The sequence below is a fragment of the Anopheles moucheti genome, chromosome 3 (assembly GCF_943734755.1).
Source record: "Anopheles moucheti chromosome 3, idAnoMoucSN_F20_07, whole genome shotgun sequence".
In the NCBI taxonomy this organism is placed as follows: domain Eukaryota; kingdom Metazoa; phylum Arthropoda; class Insecta; order Diptera; family Culicidae; genus Anopheles; species Anopheles moucheti.
In genome coordinates this window covers 46,660,117-46,677,619 of record NC_069141.1, presented here as the reverse complement: position 1 = coordinate 46,677,619, position 17,503 = coordinate 46,660,117, and the positions used below count along the sequence as shown (strand labels likewise).

The following is a 17,503-nucleotide window of genomic DNA, read 5'->3' as shown; positions in this document are numbered from 1 at the left end:
GGGGATTATGTTCCGATCATCACTTTTAAGAAGTGAGTGATATTATAATGCTGAGTGCAATATTGTAATATCTGCGTACGATTCTATTATAGCTGAGTGCAATAATATAATAGTTGAGTGCAAAACTATTCGCTGAGTGCGAAACTATTCGCTGTGTGCGAAACCATAGGCTGAGTGCAAAACTATTCGCTGAGTGCGAATATAAAACGTGTGCGTGCGTGTGAAAATATAATGGCAGAAGAACGTATTCTGTCCATGGTAGAGGAGTTTACCCGTGCCGGTTTAGTGAAACGGTGTGCGGCTGAAGGACTATCAGCAACGGGTACGAAAGAGGACATGGCGCGTCTTCTGGTGGAAAATGAGCTTAAGCAGTCCCCGATCGATCAGTCTACAGCTATTCCTTTTCTGGACGCACTGCATGAGGAATCCGAGTTTGGAGTGGAACCACTTCCCAAATTCGATGCAGCAGTCTCGTTTCCATACTCTTTTAGAGACGTGGAGGAAGGGATTGAAGCGTACAGCGCAGATGGCTCAAGGGACTTAAACGCATGGTTTGCGGATTTTGATGAAATTGCGAGCTTAGCGCGCTGGTCCGATGGGCACAAATTCATTATGTGCCGGAAGAAATTGACTGGTGTGGCCAAGAGTTTTCTCGCAACCTTGCGCGGTGTGGTGACTTATGCCGCGCTGAAGAGAGCCTTGCTGGACGAATTCGCGACTGCGGTGAGAGCTAGCGACGTGTTTCGACAATTGGCTTCGCGGAAAAAGAGAAAGGCGGAAAAAGAGTCGGCTCTTGAATTCATCTACTCGATGCAAAAACTTGCTCAGTCCATCGATATCGAGGAAGACAGCCTATGTGAATTCATCGTAGACGGTTTTTCAACCGATGAAACAACAAGAGCAATTCTGTATGAAGCCACTACAATAGCTCAGCTTAAACGAAAAATTGCGTTGCGAGAACGGGCGGATGCAAAAGCTGAAATCGATAGGAAAAAACGTTCCGGACTTGCACAAACATCGAAGCCGCAAGCAGAGGTCCCGAATACGCGGAAAACAAAATGTTACCTTTGTGGTCAACCAGGGCACGTGGCTACCGGTTGTACAGAGAAAACAAATGGTATAAAATGCTTCGGTTGTGGTGCGCTCGGACACAAAGCCAGTGAGTGTGAAAAGAAACGCCCAGCCGTCTCAAGTACAAACTTGGTGTCGAACAGCAACGAAACAACGGTAATTATTGGATTTGGCGATTGTGTTCTGCATGCTTTGTTTGACAGTGGCAGCGCATATAATATAATTTCCAATAAAGCATTCCAGCGAATTGGTGCTCCACGACTAGAAAACACGGCTATGACGTTCAACGGGTTCGGCGGCACACAAACAAAAGCCATGGGCCGATTTTCAGCAGATGTGTTTGTGAACGCAGAAATTTACCCTAGCGTAGCGTTTTTCGTCGTGCCAGACGAAGCCATGGTTTATGACGCTTTACTAGGAAGAGAATCGCTGCAGTTTTTTGATGTCGAAGTGACAAAAGATGGTATAAAGACAGTTCGACGAGTTGCTGAGAGGGAAAGTGTGCCAGAGAGCAGTGTGTTGTTAGCTGAAGAATTCCCGCCTGCCACCGATCCTGAAAATATGGTGCCGAGTTTGTTCGAAGACCAAGTGAAGCGGATGATCGAGAAGTGTAAGGCATCCGAAGAAAAACAACAAAGCGAATCGCCGATAGCAATGAAGATTACCACTAACGAGGGAGCAGTACCTTTTCGACAATCTCCGAGGCGTTTGTCTGCAGCCGAGAGCAGTATAGTGGAGCAACAAATCGAAAAGTGGTTGGAGCAAGGAGTTATCCAGAAATCAACGTCCGAGTTCGCGAGCAGAGTGGTGATCGTGAAGAAAAAGAACGGCAGTTATCGCTTGTGCGTCGATTATCGGAAGCTTAATACAATGGTTTTGAAAGACGGCTTTCCGATCCCAGTTATAGAAGAAGTGTTAGAAAAATTACAGCAAGCTAGGTTCTTTACGATAATGGATTTAAAAAATGGATTTTTCCATGTACCAATAGATGAGAATAGTAGGAAGTATACTGCGTTCGCTACAAAAACCGGGCTATATGAGTTTAAGAAAGCACCATTTGGTTTTTGCAATTCGCCAGCGGTTTTTATACGTTTTATTAATCACGTGTTTCAATCTTTAATTAACGAAAACGTATTGGATCTTCACATGGACGATATTGTAATCCATGGCGTTACTCCGGAAGAATGTTTATCAAAAATGGAATTGGTTTGTGATAGAATTTCAGAATACAGTTTAAAAGTAAACTGGGAGAAATGTGAATTCTTGCAACAGTCGATTGTATTTTTAGGACATCGTGTTGAAAATGGTACGATATCACCAGGTGAAGAAAAAATAAGAGTAGTGAAGAATTTCAGCGTACCGAACAACGTAAAAGCCACACAAGCATTTTTAGGTTTAACAGGGTTCTTTCGAAAATTCATTAAAAATTATGCTATTATTGCTAGGCCATTAACGGACCTATTAAAGAAAGATGTGTGTTTTCGAATGGGATCAACGGCGAAAACTAGCAAACGAATATTTGGGACCATATGAAGTATTGAGCGTTAAGCGAAACGATCGCTATAAGGTACAAAAAGCGGCAAACTGCGAAGGCCCAAATATTACTACTACTAGCGTAGATTTCATGAAATTATGGTCGTATGCGACGACAAATGAAGATTTGGAATTAACTGACGAAGAATTAGAATGAACTAATAATCTTCCCTTGAGGGCAAGGGAGAGTCAGGAAAGGCCGAGTGTAAGAAGGAGAAGAGGACGAAAGCGGGAGAGAAACAGAAAGCGGGAGAGGAGAGAAAAAGAAATGGGGAGGCGAATAGACATTAAGAGAGAATTGAAAAATGTAACCAGTAGCGATTTGAACGTGAATAAAGTAACAACCAAATTTCTAACTCTTACATATATAGCTTTCTTGGCCCTGCGATCCGCCATCCCTGCATATCGCTCGTTGACCTTACGCAGTATTTTCGAGTATTTAATCGGCTACGTAAACAACGCATTGTTTACTTTCTTCCCTTAGTCGGATTATTCGTGCGCGATCAGTGTTGTCACTTTTGTTTGTAACATTCTCTCCCGAAGTGTGACGCTATCTCTACCAGCGTCTCACTCAAATTACAACACTGACAGCTCAAACCATGTGTTCGTGTTATTGTTTCTAAGATTCCTCACTGGTAAGTACCTCCTTTGAAGCTATATCTAAAACTGCTAATTTTGTTGCAGGTCTCTTATAAGTGCCGTTTTGCGTCGTTACTACCGCCTGTCTAACCTGTCCATCTTTAGCACGCAACACCGATAAAATACGTCCCTTTGGCCAACAGTTGCGGGGCAAACGGTTATCCACGACAATCACCACATCCCCTTCTTGTATGGGCCGCGCTGGTTTAAACCACTTTGTTCGTCTCGCTAAAGTGGGTAAGTATTCTGCAACCCACCTCTTCCAGAATACGTCCGCGATATGTTGCGATATTTTCCATGTCGATTTCACTGCATCCGCCTCGTCGCAGCACATCGTGGGAGGTTTGCTACCGTCCGAACTTCCCAATAATATGTGATTTGGCGTCAGGGGTGTTGAAAACTCATCGTCGATAGGAACATATGTTAGCGGTCTGGAGTTGATGATGAGTTCTATCTCAGTCAGAGCGGTTTCAAGCATCTCGTCCGTCGGACGCCGGGGAAGGTTGAGTTGTCCAAGTATTTTCTTTACTGAACGAACTAGGCGCTCCCAACAGCCTCCAAAGTGCGGTGCCCCTGGTGGATTAAACGTCCACTTCATCTCCGGACCGCAAAATTCCGTCATCAGAGCTTCGTGGTCAATCTCCGCAACCACTTCCATCAACTCCCGTGCTGCTCCTACAAAGTTGGTACCACAGTCACTGATGACCTCACGTGGCATTCCACGTCTGGCGATGAATCGTCTTATGGCAGCAATGCAGGATCCTGTCGTGAGTGTGTGCGCAATCTCCAAATGCACGGCCCTGACAGTGAGACACGTGAAAATAACTCCCCATCGTTTCTCTACGCGCCTTCCGACCGTAACGAGGATGGGACCGAAGTAGTCGATCCCAGTGTGTGTGAATGTTCGTTGACCCATCGCGACTCTGGGATCCGGAAGGTTGCTCATCATCGGGGGGCTGGGTGCCGCTTCACGTATTCTGCATCGTTGGCAGGCTCTGCGTATACGCTGGTAGGTTTTTAGTAATCGTGGGATCCAGTATCTGCTTCTGATGTCACTGATGACTGTCATGTGATTACCGTGTCTGAAACGTTCGTGGACATCGTTGATTAGTAGTGCTGTACCATGGTGGTTGGGAGGGAGTATTATAGGTCGTCTCATTTCTGGGCTTACTGCGTTGCACTCGGCTAAGCGTCCGCTCATCAACATAACTCCACAACCGTCTAGAACAGGAGATAGTTTATATATCGGACTATCCCTTTTAACACCTGTCCCACCCGTGTTGCTTCCAGTTTGGCGTCTCAGATACTGAACCTCGGTAGGGTAGGCTTCTAACTGCATCCTCCGGAATAATACTCGTTCGGCCTCCGCCAGTTCTAGTTGCGTCAGGGGACCTTGCTGGATTGATTCTTTTCGGCTACGGCGTCGACTAGGCTTGGTAGGAATCCAACACCACTGGCTGCCGTCAGTTGTTTCTAGTAGTTCTCCGATCCGAAAGGCGACGAATTGGTGGTAACGACGGTGGTCAGAGTTCAGCCAGCTAATTACGTTTCTAGAGTCAGTCCAGTACAAAGAACGTTGAAAATTCAGACGGTGTGATCGGCGGATTGCCTCTGCCAAACGCGCACCGAGCACCGCTGTCTGCAGCTCCAGCCTGGGAATTGATAAGAATTTTAGCGGTGCGACTCTAGTTTTGGACCCTACGAGGGCACACTCCACCAAACCATCTTCTTCAAACCTGAGGTATGCCACGGCAGCCATACCACACTCGCTTGTATCGCAGAACACGTGAAGTTCAACCTTAGCTTTATCTGACGACAACTGACGATAGCATCTAGGAACTTTCACCGTTGGGATATTTCGAAGTACTTTAATCCATGTAAACCATTTCTCAGCTAGATGACCGTCTATTTTCTGATCCCAGCTTAAACCGCTCCGCCAAATCTCTTGTAGGAGCATTTTCAGGAACATTAGGAACTGCCCTATAAGTCCTATCGGGTCGTAGACGCTCATTAACGTCCTCAAAACAAGACGTTTCGTAGGTAGTTCATCTCCCCATAGCAAACTCTCGTCGTACTTCAAAGATAGCCGGAATGAAAAGCTATCAGACAAGGTATCCCACATACCAAGTGCTTTCTCTGTGTTGAATACACTATCTATAGTCATATTTTTTTCCATTTCAGGATCACTCTGCAGACGTGCCAAAACTCGCGACGAATTGGAGATAAAATTTCGGATTTCGAATCCTCCCTGTGAGTGTATGCTGCGTACCTGTTCTGTTAGGATAATCGCTTCCTCTTCTGTTTCGACGCTAAACAGCATGTCGTCGACATAATGTTCATTCTTCACACACTGTACTGCTCGCGGATACTCGGACTCAAAGCGTTCCGCGTTGCGGTTCTTTACGTATTGAGCCGTGCTCGGTGAGCAGACCGCTCCGAAGGTCATTACGGTAACCACGTATGCAACAGGTTCACTGCTAGTTGCATCTCCTTCCCACAGAATCATCTGACTTCTTTGATCAGATTGCTTAATCATAATCTGATGAAACATCTCTCTTATGTCACCAACTACCGCTACCGCTACAACACTGCCAGGAGATTTGTCGCGAGATCCGGTCCGGTAAGTAAGACGCTATTAAGACTGATTCCGTTGACGGTTGCTGCGGCATCGAAGACTAAACGCACTTTACCCGGTTTATTCGCATTTGTCACAGGAAAGACGGGCAAGTACCAGTCCCTTGGATGTCTCTCAGCTGCTTCGGTTGGTGTAAGTCGTCGGATATAGCCTTTCGTTTCATATCCCCACATCAAATCTCGAACCGCGGAATCGAGAACAGGATCCTGCTGCATGCGTCTTTTCAAGCAATTGTATCGTTTCAAAGCCATAGCTTTGTTGCAAGGAAGGCGGATGTTTTCATTTTTCCATAGCAATCCAGTTTCAAAACGATTGTTTTGAAATGACGTATCTCTTTCCAGAACTGTTAGCGCCTGCTCGTCTTCTTTAGAGCGCCAAGTTTTAGCCGGTTTTGAAATTGCGATGGTGTCTAAGGAAAAAACCTTTTTAGTTCAGCATTCAGCAGTTCTTCACTGATTCCATCACATAAGCATACATGAAAGTTGCTGTAGGTTGCCCCTGGAACGTTCTCGGCTACCGGACATGGACCGTAGATGATCCAGCCTAGTTTCGTCTTCGACGCGATGGGTTTATCACGTTTTCTTTCTGCACTCTTCACCGTTTTGGTTACACTACAATTATCCACTCCTATCAGAATTCGTGGTTGTACAGAACTATGCGACTCTATCGGTAGGCCCTGTAGGTACGGGTACTGTGCAATCAGCTGCTTCAACTCGACCGTTTGGATTGGTAGAGCAAGGTCCTTAACCGTGCGTACATTTAGTAACATTGATGTGTTTTTTACGTTTCTTGCAGAGATGGCCAGGTTTAGCTTGAAGGAGTCTTGTTCTAGTCGCGTAATTCCACCGGTCCACTGTAGACACAGTGGAGCCGGAGTACCTCCCACACCCAACTCTTCCAGTAGAGAACAGTCCATAAAGGATGAGGAAGAGCCGTCATCTATGAAAGCGTACGTATTAATAGGGCCACGTGGGCCGTGTATGGTAACAGGTACGTATTTCAACAGCACTCGCTCCTGTGTGCCCGAGTGTGTGCCGCTAGTATCTGTGACAGTTTCGCGTTGAACGGGATGTTGCATTGTGTGAGTGTTCCAGTATGTCGATTTAGGTGCATCATGTCCGGGCTGGTTCTGTTTGGGAAGTGGTCGGGGCGCGTACTTATTTCGTTGCTGAGGTGAATGCGGTCCCTGTGCTCGATTGTCTCGAGTAGGAGGCCGTCTTTCGGAACGTTCTCCATGCGCATTAGGCTCGCGGCGCGGCGGTTCAACGAGAGCCTCGCTAGCATCTTGCGCTAGTTGGCTAATCCAAACGCCGAACTCTGTTAGGGTTACCCTATGTAGCTGTCGTCAATGGTGGACCCATTCCATCGCATAATGCGAGGGTAACTTACCCATGAACTCTCGAAGTAATGATACGTTACATGAATGCTCCGGAAGTTTAAGTGCCACTATTGTCGCGCAAAGATTCCGTACTGCCAGACCAAAGGTAGCGAGTGAACGTAAGCAACCCGGCTCAGGGGACGGCATCTTCCTAATGGAATCAATCGTTGCCTCGACAATAATCTCTGGACGGCCGAACTGATCTTGGAGCGTATTCATCACTTCAACCAAACCATCAGGCAACAACAAAAAATTCCCAACTGCCTCCTTGGCTTCACCTTTCAACGCCCGCTGTAGCCGTAATATGTTTTCGTCTTCCGAAAACCCACACACTGCGGTCGACCGCTCGTACATACGTATAAACAGCGGCCACTCCTTCACTGCACCACTAAACTCCGGTAGCTCCTTCCCGATCGCTCCGTGCCGTGCGGAAACTTGTTCCTGTGTTAAATTACCGTGGTGTAGTGTTGTGCGTGATCGGCTCGTAGCCGCGTGCGCTGGTGAAATATATGGAGGACAGGTGGGAGGTAAAGAAGCCCTTCTATAGGCATCATCGTGATGTTTCCTCCAAATGTAATAATCAGGAACCTGATCTGTATTCCTGATAACACGGTGGGGGTGGGTTGGCAGTGCTAGTGAAGTGAAGTGTAGGTGCCCTAGAGTTACTGGTTGACGGATAAGTACCGCAGCGATCCGTTGCAGCCAGCCATTGTTCTGCCTTCGACTGTAAAGCGTCATGGCTAGCTCCCGCATCCACCTCCTCTTCGAGCTCCATTAATTTCAGCTCTAACTCCCTTAACTCCCCTTGCCTCGCTCCTACCAACCCTCTCATACTTAACAACTCCGCGCGTCGAGTTGCCGATCCACTCGGGGAGATGGTGCTATGTTCCGCCGTGCCTCTTCTGGTGGTTGAATCCTCAATCAGAACAGGCGAACCCAAGGATACCGCGTTGCGATCTTCCATTGGATTTCTCAGCGGAGACCGCAACAGTTGCTCGTCCCGATGACCACTTATCGGTGTGTGTCTGTCCGATGACCCTCCGGCGACATTGGGCGATGACTCGTGCATAGAGACGTCTACGCGTCCTCTTGATGTACCGGCTGCCTGATCTTCCAGCTGCTTCCTGGACGAAGGGTTGGACATTTTCACTTATCACTCGCGCGCGTTTAATGAACGATTATCGATTACCGCGTACCGAATACGACAATTAATTTTGGCTTGTTACGTATCGACGTAAATTAGAAAAAGAAACTGTTTTAGGTTGCAACTTGATTTATTTGCAACAAAATTAAGCAATCCTTCTATTGCGGAACCACCGAATAATGGCGCGATTATTTTCCCTTACTCCTATATATAGCTTTCTTGGCCCTACGATCCGCCATCCCATCCGCCATCCCTGCATATCGCTCGTTGACATTACGGAGTATTTTCGAGTATTTAATCGGCTACGAAAACAACGCATTGTTTACTTTCTTCCCTTAGTCGGATTATTCGTGCGCGATCAGTGTTGTCACTTTTGTTTGTAACAGTCACCAAAGGTTTTTATAATACAGGCAGTCCCCGAGATACGCTATTATAGCGGACCGCTATAACCCGGGAAAAATCCGCGTAACTCGAATTTCCGCGTAAGTCGAATCCTGGTGCAATTTCGTTTATACTTCAAAGTCACAGAGTCGACTTCCTGCTCCAAACCTAAATTATTCGACGAATCAGGCGATTTTTAGAAACATTTTATTAATATAAGTTAGAAAGAAATGTTTTATGTGAGAAAAAAAGGTATTTTTGACCAATTTTGAGCATTTTGCTTAGATTTTGTGCTATAAACTAGCTCAGCTGTCAAATTTTCAAAAACCGCGTATCTCCGAATCCGCGTATAAGAGGAACCGCGTATCACGGGGACTGCCTGTATATACATGCGAAATAGTTACAGTAGTCCTTTGTAGAACTGTCAAATAGTGCAGGATTTGCTTTCCTAACAAGTTTCAGTCGTCGTAAACAAATTCCTTCACGCTTCTTTGCAGCCATTCAACGAAATGAAAAAGACGTCAATCTGTTGTGGACACTGCTCGGGTCACTATATCGGACGGTGGAAGGTTACGATATCGATGCGGTGCTAAACTTCGAGAAGGATGATATTCCTCTGAAGGTAATACAGAAGCTTGAGGAGCGTGTCTTTACCAACGAAAACTTTGATCCGGAGAAGGTGAAGGCGGCGTCGACGGCTGCGGAAGGATTGTGCAAATGGGTCATTGCGATTGCAAAGTACGATAAGGTAGCAAAGGAGATAGCACCCAAGAAAGCAGCATTAGCCGAAGCTCAAGCGAGTTATAATGTAGGTTCTTGAGTTCTTTTTCCGGTTATCTCACTACACCACATTAGCATCCATTAACAAACTATTGTGTATTATTTCTCCTAGTCCGCTATGACGATACTGAATGCAAAGCTGGAACAGCTACGTATCGTCGAGGAAAATCTTGCGGATCTCCAACGTAAGCTGGACGAACAGATTGCTCAACATGCAAAGCTGCAAGCAAATGTAGAGCTGTGTATGAAGAAGCTGGAACGCGCTACGGAGATCATTACCGGTCTGGGTGGTGAGAAGGATCGCTGGCAGACGGCGGCAGAAACGCTGGCACTAATCTACGACACGCTCACCGGTGACGTGTTGATTGCATCTGGTATCGTTGCGTACTTGGGACCCTTCACGATGCAGTTCAGGGCAGAGCAGATCGAACAGTGGATCGAACGGTGTACGGATCGTGGAACCATCTGTTCCCAGGACTTCCAGCTCGTGAACGTACTGGGGAACCCGGTCGATATTCGGGCGTGGAACATCTTCGGTTTGCCAAGTGATACATTTTCGGTGGAGAGTGCTATCATCATTCAGTAAGAATTGACCAGGGGCTTTGGGAATATTTAGAGAATAGCGATCGTGTTTTTGTATCGATGCGATGGTAAGACTCGAGATGTGAAGTGTAATGTGTGCACTTTTTCCTCTTTTTAGCAATGCTCGACGCTGGCTCCTGATGATCGATCCCCAAGGGCAGGCTAACACATGGGTACGCAATATGGAGAAGGCGAACCGTATTTGTATAATACGTCTCTCACACCCTGACTATACACGCGTACTGGAGAACGCCATACAGTTTGGTCTACCAGTGCTACTGGAGAATGTCGGTGAAGAGATCGAACCAATGCTGGAACCGATTCTGTTGAAACAAATCTTCCGACAGGGGGGAACAATGTGTATCAAGCTGGGTGACTCAATCATAGAGTACAATGATTCGTTTAAATTTTACATCACAACAAAACTCCGTAGTCCCCATTACTTGCCGGAAATAGCGGTGAAGGTGACGCTACTCAACTTCATGATCACCCAGACTGGACTGCAGGATCAGCTGCTTTCGATAACAGTGGCGCGCGAACGGCCCGAACTCGAGACAGAAAAGAACGCATTGATCGTGCAAGGGGCGGAGAACAAGCGGCAGCTGCAGGAGCTCGAAGACAAGATCCTGCAGGTCCTCTCGTCCGAGGGTAACATTCTCGAGGATGAAACCGCTGTATCGGTCCTAAGCTCGTCGAAAACGCTGGCCAACGAGATCAACGAGAAGCAAATCGTTGCCGAGGGGACCGAACGTCAGATCGATGCGGCCCGTCTGCAGTACACGCCGATAGCGGCCCACTCGACGGTGCTGTTCTTCACGATTGCCGACTTGGCCTGCATCGATCCGATGTATCAGTACAGCCTGAACTGGTTCGTAAACCTCTTTACCGCGACTATCGACAATACCGAGAAGGTGGATGAGGTACCAGCCCGCTTGGCGGATCTTAGGACCTACTTTACGTACAGCCTTTACGAGAATATCTGCCGCAGCCTGTTTAAAAAAGACAAGATACTGTTCTCGCTATTGCTGGCTACGAATCTGCAGCAGGATGCCGGCCAGCTCGGGTCGCCCGAGCTGATGTTTTTGCTTACCGGAGGTGTTGGATTGGACAATCTTGATCCCTACCCGCCAGCCGTTTGGCTGCCGGACAAAAATTGGGATGAGATCTGTCGTTTGAAGATTTCGCCCCGCTGAAGGAACATGTGGTTCAGAACTGGAAGCGGTACTTTGACGACGATACACCACATGAGGCATCCATTCCGGAGCCGTGGATTTCCACGGTGACAGCGTTCCAGAAGCTGCTGTTTCCGGGCGGATTAGTTGGTTCCCACGATCGAGTTATATGTGGCAGGTAGGTGAACAGTTACCCTATAGGATATCGGAGATTTGATTATTGTAGACTGACTGTTCCAATCAATCAAGCAATCAATTCCAGAAACAATGGAACCGAAATACGTGGAACCTCCGGCCTTCAATTTGGCTGCATCTTACGACGAATCGAACTGTTGTGTGCCATTGATCTTCGTGCTAACACCGGGTACCGATCCGATGGCCACGTTGATAAAATTTGCTGACGCCCAGGGTCTGGGGGCAAATCGGCTCTTCTCACTATCGCTCGGACAGGGTCAGGGACCTATCGCAACCAAAATGATCGACGAAGGTACCAAGTTCGGCAATTGGGTTCTGCTGCAAAACTGTCACCTCGCCCAGAGCTGGATGCCGACGCTAGAGAAGATCTGCGAAAGCTTCCAACCGGACACAACTTTCGACACAAGCCAGACTTTCGGCTCTGGCTAACCTCCTATCCGACGGAACACTTCCCGGTGGTGGTACTACAAAATGGAATCAAGATTACCAACGAACCACCGAAAGGTCTACGCATGAACGTGTCGCGCTCGTTCATGAGCGATCCAATATCCAACGTCGAATGGTTCGTCGAATGGTACGCTCGGCTCGTACATTGCGGACTTTATCGCGCGGTTAGAATTCCTGCAAAAATGGTACGACGAAGGCCCGCCAGCAACATTCTGGGTGTCGGGCTTTTTCTTCACCCAGGCATTTTTGACCGGCGCACAGCAAAACTTTGCCCGCAAGTACGTCATACCGATCGATCTGCTAGTGTTCGATAATGAAGTGTTGCGGGAAGCGGACATCACGGAACCGCCGGACGATGGGGTGTACGTGTATGGATTGTTTTCGGAAGGCACCACATGGGATAGGGAAAAGGGCAGGATGGGATCTGCAGGAGTCTATACCACGCGTCCTGTTTGATACCGTGCCATACGTGAGTACTGCATAAGATGGTAAGGTTTTCCTGCCGCTAAATTCATATTTGCTCTTTTATATTCTGCTGAAACCGATGAAAAAAGACGATTTTGTTCCGCGGCACACGTATCGCTGTCCGGTATACAAGACGGCCGAACGGCGCGGTACGCTTTCCACGACAGGCCACAGTACTAACTTTGTCATAGCGTTGTTGCTAAATTGTGATCCCAATGTGAAACCGGACCATTGGGTTTTGCGTGGTGCGGCTATGCTTTGTCAGCTTAGTCACTAACCGGTTTCAACGCACAGCACGGAGGAAGAAGCATGAAGTATAAAATAGGCTCCTAATGCTTTTTTGCCCCTTTCTGCGATCAATGACGTAGGGGATTTTCGTTTGATGAGGGTTTTTCAGAATTACAAGTCATTTTACAAGCAAATTAAGACATGATACGAAAATAGCACGATATACATATTTAACAAAAGCAACTTTTTTACGTCTAAAATATACAAAATAATTCAATTTTTACAGATATTTCATGGATATCTTATTAAAAATGGTTTGAGTTGCAAAACATAATATAAGCTACACGTGTACTGCTACCGTTCCGTCGACTCAACAATAATAAAGCACCAGGCACCGACTGATAAAAAATTGAGGTTGCAGCACTAGAAAACAAAATTCATCGCATTTTAACTAGGTCGTTACGCCAGGAATAGTAGTTGGAAACTATCACACAGGGAAATCAACCACCACCACCGAATCAACCACCGAAACGGGAAATCAACCACTGATCAGATGCTCTCACTATGCGGCAGATCTTGGAGAAGATGACGGAACAGCAACTCTATTCTTTCCATCTCTTCATTGACTTCAAGGCCGCATACGATAGCATAGCCTTGATAGTCAGGTTAGCCGGATAACGGTTACGACGCAATGAACTCTGTTGGAATCCCGGACAAACTTGCCATACTAGTACGAATGATAATGACCAAAGTCGCTAATGACCAAAGTCGACCAAATTTCGGGGACCATCTTCTATAAGTCAAAGTGATAGACTCTCGTGACAGCTAGAATGTACGTTTAGTTATCTTCCCAAACGTTGGAGGACTCAATCCCCTCCTTTTCTGCGCTGCGTCACCATCTACTAGGGGTTGTCAGGATCATCAAGTGGCTTCGGATCATAACCCATTGCAAGAGCAAGGTAAATTGATTTGAGTCAAAGAACTATTAAAGTGAGTACAGCGGCGGATCAAACGGTAGGCGGTGTAGGCGGTCGCCTAGGGCCTCGCCGTGTCGGGGGCCCCAAAAAATTTGTGTAGTAGTAACTTTCCACTTTGCACTTTGCACTATGCAAAATTTGTCTCTTCCTTTCGAAGAAACTTGGTGAGCGAGAGTGTAAATTGTTCAGTTTTACATCGGAAAATGTTTGCCACTTATTTTTGACGAAATTGTTGTTCAGACTATTAATACGGTTAGATTAGTGTTTTAAGATGTAGAGAAAGACAATTTATTATAGGATTTGTAAATTCAGTTCACCAAGAAAGAAAATCTACAGCATTTCGGATGAGGAACGATGTAACAAAAGAATAAAAATCACTGTAAAGTTTAGCATTACACAATTAACAAAACAATGGCTCATAAAGTATGAAAAGAAGCTAAAAGAAGAGAAAACAACTTGCAATATAAATATAAATATAAAAAAGGTTACTTTAAGGTTAGGTTACCACGGAATTTAAAACAAAATTTAACAAATAGAATGTAAAGAAATTACCATTAAAATTGAAATTTATGTTAAAAACCAGGTAAGATAATTTGTTATAACTTTATTAAAGCCTTGGCTGTCTTCGCTTGACTTGCATAATTGCCAAACATTTTCAGTAAAAAATTAGCTATGCATCATAGGTATAGTACAGTGAAGATATATGTTCTCGTTGAAACAGATGTAATTTAAAACACACTTTTATTAATTTCAACTATTCGACAACTTCAATACTAATTCACCTTCTCTTAAGAAAATGAAAACATATTACTAAAGGGTGCACTCCAACTCATTATTGCATCATTTAATTGTTGACGAGTGCAAAGCGATGACATAATGGCAACATGTGTCACCGTACCCTTTTTAATTGTCACGAGGTTCACGTTAATTTCCACTACGAAATTATGCACTATCCGAGAAATTATCTTTCCCCTCCACATTTACTACTGCTGAAACTGCTGGCAACTAAATATGCCGAATCTAAAGCCGTGTTTGTTTAACTGTAGCTGTAAACTGTAGCACAAACGCTTCTTAAAAATGGAAACATGCAGAAAAATAACTATTACATAATTTAATGAAAAAATCATCATGCAGTACTTTGTTTTTAGTATCTTTAATTTCATCTTTTATTAATACATTCCAGATTTACTTGATTGGTGTAACAAAGTACATGTGTGATATTTGCCATTTCACTAATTCGATGTAAAATATTATTTTTTTTATCCGAGAATACGCGAATTTCTATTTTTAGTTCCAAAGGTACGATACAAGATAACGAAATATGTGTAAAAAGAAATAAGATAAAGAAATAGGTGTATAAGAACGGCTGCGATTAGCCGGACATGTTGGAGAAATATCCAACAAACCGAACAGTATCGCCATCTGACGGCATCGAGGCTTCAAAACGAAACACTAACTGTTGTGGTGTGTTTTACTTTTTGCTGCCCTTTCCAGTAGGTTTGCTTCCGTTCGCTGCAGCTCCAGACCCTTTAGCGTTCGTGACCGATATGCGAACTTTAGTGTTTGTAGCCTCCGGCCCACCGACACTCGCCTTCTTCCCGGGTCCTCCTTTTTGGGTCACAATTTTCGCACCCGGTCCAATGTTCGTAGCCCCCGGCCCACCGGCACTCGTCTTCTTCCCGGGTCCTCCTTTTTGGGTCACAATTTTCGAACCCGGTCTAGTGTTCGTAGCCTCCGGCCCACCGACACTCGCCTTCTTCCCGGGTCCTCCTTTTTGGGTCACAATTTTCGCACCCGGTCCAGTGTTCGTAGCCCCCGGCCCACCGCCACTCGCCTTCTTCCCGGGTCCTCCATTTTGGGTCACAATTTTTGAACCCGGTCTAGTGTTCGTAGCCTCCGGCCCGCCGGCACTCGCCTTCTTCCCGGGTCCTCCTTTTTGTGTCACAATTTTCGAACCCGGTCCAGTAGCTGCCCTGGAGGTGGCGTCACCTTTCCCATGGTTCGATACTCCACCACGTACTCCGGGAGCTTTGGATTTGACATCTTGCCGTTGGTGAAGCGTTGGTTTCTGCTTGTGATCCCCTTGTGCAGGATCATCCGTACGGAAGCCGACCGTTTTTTTCCGCGAAACGGGTACACTATCACTGACACGATCGTTGCCATCGGCAGTCGGCTGGTTGGTAGATTTGTCGTTGTCATTTCCATTTACATTCGTCTGTTGCATCTCATTCGAACTTTTCCCTTTAGTCGAACCCAGTTTAACGGAGTCGTGTTTGGGACCGTGGGATGGACGACCGGTACGCCACGGACGACGGGTAACAGGTCTGGTCGTTGGAGCGATTGCAGATATAATCTGACGAGGAACACAGCTGAAAGAGCTGAAAGAGCTGGACGATTTGGACTCATCCTTCAGGCTCATTTGGTATGCGCAATCAATACAACGAATTTCGCAAATGTGGCACAATCGACACGATTGGGAACAACACGATTGGGAACTTCCATCGACACGATTCGGAACTTCCATTGTGTCCAAACCGTAGAAAGATGGCGTTTTTCCATTGGGTGCCGGCCCCAATTCGGACGGGTCGTTGAAGCAGGTTGGCAACATAGATTTTGCCAAAGGTTCATCCTTTTGAGTTTTGTCGCCACACTTTGGACAGCAGCACTCGATTGACAGCCACTTCAAACAGGCCTTGCAACGTTCGCAACATTTGAAGTATTGCGAAAATAAACAGTCGGAAGTAGTCGTGGGATCTTCAATCGCAACATCATGCACGACTTGCCGCATCAACGTTATCGTTCCCACCACTTTATTGTCGGCGTCGTGTACGAAAAGTTTCTCTTGCACCGGTGAACCATCTCCGGCAGCGCAATCGAAATCCTTTATATACGCATCCTTCAGATGAAGTACGCCCTTGTAAACGAATCCAGCGGGAATCCGTGGAATAAACACGAATCCTTCAGGTACTTCACTCAACACCATCATGTAAGCTGCTTGGATAGATGGTTGCTTGGATAGTAATGTTATATTTCAATGTTGCTAAAGGTTTATATTAGCTATGGTTGGTTGCTTCGATGGTTGCTTCGATTGTAAACTTCTGAATGATTATTTTTCAATGTCACTGTTACGTATCGACGTAAATTAGAAAAAGAAACTATTTTAGATTGCAACTTGATTTATTTGCAACAAAATTAAGCAATCCTTCTATTGCGGAACCACCGAATAATGGCGCGATTATTTTCCCTTACTCCTATATATAGCTTTCTTGGCCCTACCCTATCTCATAATATGACCCGGGGGAACTGCCCCCCCAGGGTCCACGACCCCCATCTTAAGTACTTATCCTATCCGTATGTCCTTTTTATTCCTTTGTCCAAGATTCGTGCGGTTGTAGTAATATCGGTGTGTCCTTGATGTTGTATGTATGTGTGTAACTGCCTTTTCAAATTAAATTGAATAGCTGTTCACTTGTCAACGTTTCACAGACGAATCGGAGTATTTAATCGGCTACGTAAACAACGCATTGTTTACTTTCTTCCCTTAGTCGGATTATTCGTGCGCGATCAGTGTTGTCACTTTTGTTTGTAACATTCTCTCCCGAAGTGTGACGCTATCTCTACCAGCGTCTCACTCAAATTACAACACTGACAGCTCAAACCATGTGTTCGTGTTATTGTTTCTAAGATTCCTCACTGGTAAGTACCTCCTTTGAAGCTATATCTAAAACTGCTAATTTTGTTGCAGGTCTCTTATAAGTGCCGTTTTGCGTCGTTACTACCGCCTGTCTAACCTGTCCATCTTTAGCACGCAACACCGATAAAATACGTCCCTTTGGCCAACAGTTGCGGGGCAAACGGTTATCCACGACAATCACC

The 17,503-nt window shown here is 45.8% G+C and overlaps 1 pseudogene; it reads left to right on the top strand.

The window, feature by feature from the left end:
• Positions 1-231: 231 nt before the first annotated feature.
• LOC128302771 (dynein axonemal heavy chain 7-like) lies at positions 232-12,781 on the top strand (annotated as a pseudogene).
• The last annotated feature ends 4,722 nt before the right edge of the window (positions 12,782-17,503 follow it).